The sequence below is a fragment of the Electrophorus electricus genome, unplaced genomic scaffold (genome assembly GCF_013358815.1).
Source record: "Electrophorus electricus isolate fEleEle1 unplaced genomic scaffold, fEleEle1.pri scaffold_124_arrow_ctg1, whole genome shotgun sequence".
NCBI lineage: Eukaryota > Metazoa > Chordata > Actinopteri > Gymnotiformes > Gymnotidae > Electrophorus > Electrophorus electricus.
The window spans coordinates 1-7,417 of record NW_023336162.1 but is presented as its reverse complement, the minus strand read 5'-3'; the positions used below and the strand labels follow the sequence as shown (position 1 = coordinate 7,417).

Below are 7,417 nucleotides of genomic sequence, written 5' to 3'. Positions count from 1 at the left end.
TAACTTTGACTTCAAATTCAGCAACTACACTGTGGCTCATGTCAGTTTATCTTTTGTGATCAAATTATATGACACTGTTGCTCTATGGGGAACTAAGCACCTGATTAAGTCTCTCTCTCTCTCTCTCTCTCTCTCTCTCTCTCTCTCTCTCTCTCAGGCCACTGGTGTGACTACAGCCTGAAGGCACACCTGTGAACCTTAGGCTGCTGCGAAATTGCCCTCAAATATTTGGTGCCCTACATCCGCCTCACTGCTACCACCAAATAAGAAAGCCCCTAAGTCCAAAAAAACAACAACACAGAGAAACAATTCGTAACCCCATAAATCGTAACCCCATAAATCATAGCACATACAGTTACACTGACAATAACCAGACCTTTTTTTTAATGTATGCAATACTAATAATGGCTTCATATCAGAGATAAAGATTTAAAGCCCCATTTAATAGGCAGCAAGCGGGATTTTCTTAATCGCTTGCTGTTACCCATCGCTTGCTGTTACCCATTTACTCCCAGATCACCAGTGCATGTGGCGTAACCCCTGATCCTGAGACTATGAGCTACTAGACTACGACGATGCTGAGAGGGACGTCTGCGTCTTTTTTTTCGTACAGGTGAACAGTATTCATACACTCAATTTTCCTATGAGCAGATTACTGTTATTATTATTATTATTGTTGTTGTTGTTGTTGTTGTTGTTACTTTACCGACTTTAGCAGTATTCAGGGTATTCAGACACTTTGGAGAGTGATGCTGTTCTCCAGGACTCTGAAGTTCACTGTCGCGTGTTTTGCAGCCTCGAAGGACATTTATGTGGCTATCACGCGCGACATCCTGCTCGGCGAGGACTCCTGTCTGAACTGCTATTCTATTAAAAAAACACAGAGGAATTACCTCTTTTTTTTACAAACCAAAAATGCCTCAGCATTGCGTTAATTATCAATGGACCTGCTTGGTCGACGGTGACGTGCATTGAGGACCAGGGCTCCGAGAAAAGTTGCCCGCGTGTGGACACGTGCCCAGGCGAGGTAAGCGGCGCCTGCCGGCGGACCGTTTTCCGCGCGCATGCACTTATTTTCACCTCGCTCGGATGTTTTTTCAAAAACATGCGCGTTATTCAAGAGGGTGATAAACTGTTCTTGCTGTGGAAACGGTGCCGTGGCTCTTTACTAACGGCGCACACGCGCACACACACACACACACACACACACACACACACACACACACACACACACACACACACACACACACACACAGACACACACACATTTTTACCATGTCATGAATATCTAACATCCCTATAATTAAATCGATGTACTTGTACCAGAAAACCTATAAATACCACCAGTGTGGTTAACAACTCTCTTTTGTTTAAGCATAAAGTGTGTGTGTGTGTGTGTGTGTGTGTGTCCGTCCACAGTGGCCTGTGCTCTGATACTATGCTATAGCGCTGGTATGGGAGTCCTTGTTACAGGCTGAGCGTCACCCCTGCCTGCCATCCCCGTGTCACGCTGTCGCGCCGGCTGTCCACATGCAGGCCAAGAAACGTTACCTGCTGGTGTCGGCGGGGGCGTGCGCGTTGCTTCTAGCCTACGCCTGGACCCTGCGCGTGGCCGAGCTCCACACCCGCCTCCCCCAGGGCCCGGTGCTGCCGCCCCCCCCGCCGCTGCGGTCCTACCTGGAGGGGGCGGAGCATGAGGAGGACGGTCCCCTCCTCTTCCACCAACACACCTCCCCCCGCGAGCGCCGCGACATCCACCGGACCATGTACAAGAGCCGGCGCTGCCGTATGGAGACCTGCTTCGACTTCTCCCGCTGCCGCCAAGCCTTCCGCGTCTACGTGCACCCGCTGGCGAGGGGCGAGGCCGCATCGGAGGGCTACCGCAAGGTGCTGGCCGCCATTGAGGAGTCGCGGTACCGCACACACGACCCGGCCGAGGCCTGCCTCTTCGTGCTCGGCGTAGACACGCTGGACCGGGACCGGCTGTCGCCGCAGTACGTCCCCGATGCAGGCGGCCGCATCCGGGCGCTGCCGCTCTGGAACGAGGGGCGCAACCACCTGGTTTTCAACCTCTACTCAGGCACCTGGCCTGACTACGGCAAGGATCTGTGCTTCGACGCCGGACACGCCATGCTGGCCAAGGCCAGCGCCGACGCAGGGAACTTCTGACCCGGCTTCGACGTCTCCATCCCGCTGTTCCCCAGGGAGCACCCCCTGAAGGGCAGTGGGAGGGGCCGGCTGACGGCCAACGACGTGCCGCCCGCCCGGAGGTATCTGCTGGTGTTCAAGGGGAAGCGCTACCTCACCGGCATTGGCTCAGAGACCCGGAACGCTTTGCACCACGTCCACAATGGGGATGACGTGATCCTGCTGACCACGTGCAGGCATGGAAAGGACTGGGAGAAGCACAAGGACGGCCGCTGCGACCGGGACAACGAGGAATACGGAAAGTAAGTGAGCTCCCATTCCCGACCCATCATGATTTCTCATGGAGCGTTTTGCGGCTCGGGTGGCTGCGGTGGAAAGGAGGGTGCTCGCGTGGGAGTGCCCCGAGCGCAAGGGGCGGGTCCCTCTGTGCGGCGTGGGCCCAGTGATTGGCTCTTGAAGCTGTCGCTCTGATGAGGCGCTCTCTCTCTCTCTGTCTCTCTTTGTGTCTGTCTCTCTTCTTCACACACACACACACACACACACACACCTGCTGTCATTTCCATAATCCAGGGTGGATGTGTAAAATGGCCTGTTTACCTTCGTGGCCCATGGGAAGAGGTTTGGCCCTGGTTGTTTCATCCTGGTCTCACGCTTGTCTCACTGGCTCTTTCTTGTTTGTTACGTTCCTGGTGGGTCCAGCCGGAGCGCGGACCCAGACCGAGATCTTTTTGCAAGGGATTCTCGCAAGCGTGAGAGCACGCGTCCTTGTCCGTACGCGAGTACGCACACAATTCTACTGGAAACGGCATACCCGCAAAATGCACGGACAGCTGGGTCGACCAGCGCCGGCCGGTCCGAAGGCCGAGGTGTGATTGGATCACTCTAGAAAGGGGAGGTCTAATGCAGCAGCAGGCTGGGACCGAGAGCCAATGGCTGGTTGTTGTCGGAGCAGGGCACAAGGAGAGGCCCCGCCCACCCTTAGAACAGAGAAAAGGGACCTGTACACGTTTATTAGGTAATGCAAGGGGGCGGGGCCGAGGGGCAGAGCCCTGCTGTTTGTCTTTTAAATTCTGATTTTCTTTTCTTTGCTTTCTTCAGCAAAGTCCTTCAGCAAAGATCTGAGCCCAGACAATAAATTCCCAGTCGCCGTTGAAATATTTGCAGCAAATGATCTGCTAATAGAGTAACCCTCAGTCACGACGTCTGCCCTGTGCCCTTATATACACAAATAAATAAAACTAACGTCCTGTCACGTGACTGGAGCCGTGGTCTGATGGGGGAATCTGGATCTTGGCTTTAACTGGAGTGATATGTGTTCCTGTATGAATGAAACCAGAGGTCCTGACCCTCAGACACTTACAGTTTAAATAAATTGAAAGGGATTTCAAAGTGGCAGTACAGTCGATAATTGGCCCTCTATTGAATTAAGCAGGATCGGAGAGGCAGAGGAGGGTGGGATTCCTTAAACATGCACGCACAGCCGAGTGTGTTTAATTATCGAGTGACTGAGTCAGTGAGAGGTCCTCTTTGGAAGCCTGTTAGATGTCTTTGTGAGGTTCACTTTCCTTCTCGCCCACAGGGATGAGGGGAAAGAGAGAGAGAGGGATGGAGGGGTGATGGACGGAGAGAGAAATGGCAGCCCCGCCGATAACACGCATCAGAGGGCTCTAAATTACAGCCGCTAATGGCCAGTTGAGGGAGGGAGGGAGAGAGAGAGAGATTGTGGGCTGATTATGCAAGTGAATTTGTAACATCTTGTCAGTACATCCTTGAGTTGGTCAGTATTGTTGATTTGCTTTGATTTGCCTCTTCTCCTGGTCATGCTCTATAATGAAATAATGAAATAGCTGATGATGAAACTTAGGACACCCATGGCAATAAAGGGGCACTGAAATTCTTGCTGTGGAGCGAGGGAGGGAGTGATGCAATTTGTGAGAGAGAGTGAGAGAGAGAGAGAGAAAGAGAGAGAGAAATGGAGGAAGAGAGGAGACAGGAAGAGCAGGACAGAGAGAGATAGCATGAGATGACACGGCAGACGGGGGGGCTCAGGGGGAAGACTGAACAGATTTTGGACTGCCATCTACACAAGTCAGGGAAAACTAAATAAATAAAACTGTTAAAAGGGTAAATAAATAAAACTGTCAATGTACTCATTTATAGTTTTATTAACATTCATCAGGAACTGCAGTGTTTCATTTATAGCTTTACAATGTAATGTAACTGAACTTTAACTGAACCTCAATAAAAATTAATTGAACAGTTGTTCATCTATACAATGTAGGCTATACAATCTCTACAGATACTTTGATGGTTATTCGCAACATCTATTCACCTATCCTATCTATACTATAATTCCTTGCTTTTAGTTGATAAGGAACATGCAGTCATTTGGTGAAATATAAGACATGCTGAAAGATAGATAAACCTCTACTCACATGTTGTTGAGAATCAGTTAATAAGCTATTCATAACTTTGAACAGTCAATATTCTGGAGATGGTCTGTTGAATGTCTAAATGCAGACAATCCAAATAAAGGGTTACCCAGATAGGATCAGTTGTGTAGCTCTTTGGCTGGTCTCTTGATCAAGTATTTAAGTCCGTAGACTGTCTGTTGAGAAAGTGTGTAGGTCTGTAGTGGGCCTGTTAATGTCTGTTGTCTGTTCCATCTCCATCAGTGTGGCTGGAACTGATGCTAAGGTAAAATGGATGAGAAATTCTTAATTTCAGGAGGCGTAGTGATACTACAACAGCTTGTTTATACATTTGGTCCTCTAGACAACATAAATGTAAGGTGGGCGCAAACCCAGGTCGGCTAGGTGATGACATGGACCGCCTACTGGGTGAACAACCACGCTCTAACAATGGTGGGCCCGTGTGCAGAACAATTAGATGTTGGAGCAGGTAACACAAAAGGAAAAACTAACCCGCACGCTGAGTGTGGAAAAAGGGAGAACAAAGGACGCCACGGAAAGAATGGCAACCCTGATGCACTGGGGAAAACCAAACTAAAACTTCCCAAACAAAACCAGAAAACAAGGAGGAACTTTAATGGCTAAGGGAAGTCTCAGGAGAGAGACAGACTTGAGAGGGGAAAACTGGAGAGGAGAGGGGATATGGAAAAACACAGACGCCCTCACAGGGAAGAAATGAGGTGTAGCCCGAGGACCCACAATACCTGAAGTTACTGGCTAGGCGCTTGGCCCAAAACTTTAGCAAAGACCCAGCAGTGAGTGATTGGGTCACTGGGCTTATATAAGGTCTAGCCCAGCTGTTGGGCATCAAGCCTGATTAGTAGTGTGGTTGACTCGAGGCCTCCCTCTGGTGGCCAGAGGGGGCCTCAGGCTGGTCCCAACTCTTATAGTACTCCCGCCGGAAGGGGCGGCTTCTGACGTCCCAAGGCCAGCCGCACGATCCCGCCAAAAAGCCTGAATGAGTTCACGGTCCAGGATGTGACAGGAGGGGACCCAGGACCGCTCCTCGGGCCCGTATCCCTCCCAGTCCACCAAATACTGGACTCCACCATGAACTGGCCGGACGTCCAAGAGACGCTTGACCATGTACGCTGGTGCACCGTCCACCATGCGCGGTCCGGACCCGGCGGGTCGGAGAGGCCCACCGAACACAATACGGGCCTAAGGTGAGATACGTGGAAAGTGGGGTGGACATGCAACGACGGGGAAACAGGGTTTATGCGGTGAAGAACCTTGAATGGCCCGAGGTAGCGATGGGCAAGTTTGCAGGTATAACCGCGCAAAGGCAGGTCCTTGGCCGATAGCCAAACCCACTGTCCCAGCCGATAAGTCAGCGCTGGTCGCGTCTCTTGTCAGCATAACGTTTTTGAGCAGCTGTAGCAGATAAGAGGCCAAGTGCGCCAGGCCAAGTGGCAGCACGTGACTGCATGCTCAGCAAAGTGGACACCCACGTCAGCCTCCTGGTCGGCAAACATGGGCGAAGCATAACCGTACTGGCACTCGAATGGTGACATACCTACGGAGGAGTGCCACAGGGTGTTGTGGGTGAACTCCGCCCAAAATAGGTGCTCAGACCAAGAGGATTTGCAGGAATGGGCCTGCAGGCATGGAAAGGACTGGGAGAAGCAATGGATTGCGGATGGAAGCCAGAGGACAACCTGGCACTCTTACTGAGCATTACACTTCACGTGTTTCTGGTTGAATTGTTCCTGGCACAGTGTAAACTCTCAGGTCTGGCGTGCGGGTCAGTGCAGAAGCAGGGCAGCAGGACCAAGTCTCCTGTGTAAGCAATGATATATTTGATCTCCCTTGTGCTGTCCAGTGTGCAGCCTGCAGAAACACATTAATTTATGCAATTTTTCTCTTCAAGAAAAACATACGTGTGTGTGTATGTATATGTATGTGTGTATGTATATATATATATATATATATATATATATATATATATATATATATATATATATATATATGAGAGTTTTGCTTTAACCACAGTAGTACATAAACACAGCATGGACTAATTTAGGTTCAGTTTCAATGTACAGCATTATATTGTTAGGAGTATTTAAAGTGGCACTCTGCTGTTTTATGTTATTGCATGACTCTGTTGGGAAACTGACTCCAATTTGTAGAATTAGAACAAGCCTATGTACAAAATATCCCTGATAAACATAATTAAATACCAGCAAGATTACCAATAGATTTGATGGCAGTTGGTTAACTGAACCAAATAATTCTAATGTATTCTCATAAACCAGATTGCATCATGTATTTTTTAATCTTAGCTCAATTTGGACAGCTTAACACACTATTTAAAATGATGCATCACAATCACATGTAATCAGCTCTTGCCAAATTCTATTGCCAAAGTCTATCTATCTATCTATCTATCTATCTATCTATCTATCTATCTATCTATCTATCTATCTATCTATCTATCTATCATTTCACTGACAGTGTTGCTGTCCTGTACCTTGTGTACATGGTGTCCTTTTTATTAGCATCTTTCATATTATTTTAATGGTTTTTTTCTTTGTTGATTTTTCTTTGTTGGTTTTTTTCATTGTGTATGAAAGGTGCTGTACCAAATTACATTGTCTTGCTTTTCATAAGTAACGTGTGTTTGACCAAAGGGGAAGTGTTATCTAGATTCTTCTAATATACATTTATTCTGGAAACTTGAAGCACTTGCGGATTCTTGGGAAGCAGCTGCAAGGTACTGTAGTTAAAGATGTCGAGTGGATATCTATAGAAAAATATACAACTTCTTAAGCACTTTGCTTGCACAGCTTGCCCTAGAT

General features: G+C 48.6%; 1 pseudogene; it reads left to right on the top strand.

The window, feature by feature from the left end:
- Nucleotides 1-1,530: 1,530 nt before the first annotated feature.
- On the top strand, nt 1,531-2,454 carry LOC118240919 (annotated as a pseudogene).
- Nucleotides 2,455-7,417: the final 4,963 nt, after the last annotated feature.